A 1,879-nucleotide genomic window follows, 5' to 3' on the forward strand; every position below is an offset into this window, starting at 1 on the left:
CCAAGCAGTCAGGACTTAGAGTGAAGTTTGGCAGAGGCCCATCAGAGGGGGCCCTTGGGGGGTGGGGCCATGGGGAGGTGGGGCCATGGGAAGTGGTATGAAACCAGAAAAGGGTTGGCTTAGACAGAAACCAGGAAGAAAGCTTGAGGTGGACAAAGGAAGACTAGTGGGGCCCTTTTTGGGTAAGGAGGTGGACCGAGGGCTGAAATGAGACTTTGTTGGAGATGTTTTTGGCAGCCAGATGTGAATTTAGACCAAGGTCCTGGGTATGGAGGAGGCCCTGGCTGGCAGGAGGAGAGTATGGCAAACCAAGTGGAGCCCAGCCTGTGGTGATTTAGAGGCAAGTCCCAGATCCAGCTAAAGAGCCCACTCAGCAGACCTTTAAATAAAAAGAAAAGCACCACCCCCTAGCTGTCTCTCCCACAATCTCCTACTAGATTCTCTACCACCATCACTCACTCCCCACTCTTAACACCATTCCAGGAATAAAACTAAAAGGGAACTGGCCTAAGCTTTAACAGGGATTCCCTGAGACACTCTTTCACTATTCTTGGCATATACTAACTGAATGTGCATTGAGCATTGTGCTGGAGGAAGCAATGGAAAGATAGAGTCCTTGTCTAGCAGAGCTTCCTGCTCTAAACATTCAAATGATAGGGCTTCCAAGATATACAAATAGGTGACCAAAGGAAGGGGCCTCATTCTTCCCAGAGCATTAATCCTGAAATAGAAACAAGTCTTGTCAGAGATGGAGAAAATGGGGCCTAATTAGACACCCAGGGATGAATGTACAAGTGATGGACTCAAAATCACTTGAGCCTAAAGAAAAATGGGCACTACTACCTCTACTTGAGGGTGCTGAGTCCTCTACACCCTAAAGGAGATTCCTTAAGGACTCAGGTGAAGGTGGAGGGAGGAGAGAAAAGGGTCGCAGCAGGTCTCTAAAGGGACAGAGTCTGTACTAAATACACTAAGATAGAACATTGAAATTAGAACAGAAAGAAGTGCTCCCCATCTCAGGAAGAACCTTCACCTGAGGAAACCTACAGATCCCACTGCCCCTGCCCTAACACATCTCCAGGAAGCAGGGACCAGGGCCCTGACTGAGCACCTCCTGTGTTCCAGGCACTGTGCTGGGGAGGGGGTGAGTGGCCCAGCCCAGACCACAGAGCTAGGATTCCCAGAGGCAAAGGAGCCTGGCAGGATTGGCAGGAGGGCTGTGATGACAGGACAGTAGGGGAGGGGCAGCTGGGTGTGTGATCTGTGTCTATTCCCAGGGTCCTAGGCAGTCTTCCCTGCCTCAAGATGGGATTGTTCCAGATGTGCCTCTGCTTGAGGGAAAGAAGGGCAGGTGCAGGGGAGGGTCTGTGTATCCTGCATCTGGTCCCCAGAGCAATCCCTTCCCCTTCTTCCTGTGCTATTTACTCTCTGATGGGGAGAGGGTGGGAGGCTGGGGGACAGGCCAGGGCCCCAAACATCACCAGTTATGAGAAGAACTTACTGAGACACGTTTCCTGACTCCATCTCACAGAGCAGCTTAGGTGCTCTGATGTTTCCCCCCAGCTCCCTGGGACCCAGCTGCTTCAGGTGGACTTGCTCCCCCTTCTCCCTGCTGCCCTTGCTATTGAGCCCTGGGCACTATTGCCTCCTCCACATTGGCCATGGAGGCTCTGAAGCCCCCACCTCCTCTCTCTCAGGTTTCCACTCCTTCAGTTAAGTCCACGCCAATGTCTCTTCAACCACCATCACCACAGCCGTGGCCACCCCATGTTGTAACCCTAATCTCAGTGTTCACTGTCACTCAGGCCCATTTGTCTTGAAGAAGAAGACAATGAGCAAAGGAACCTACACATGTGCCTTTGCACCAACAAGTTCCAGA

This window comes from Canis lupus, chromosome 25 (assembly GCF_048164855.1).
Source record: "Canis lupus baileyi chromosome 25, mCanLup2.hap1, whole genome shotgun sequence".
NCBI classification, from domain to species: domain Eukaryota; kingdom Metazoa; phylum Chordata; class Mammalia; order Carnivora; family Canidae; genus Canis; species Canis lupus.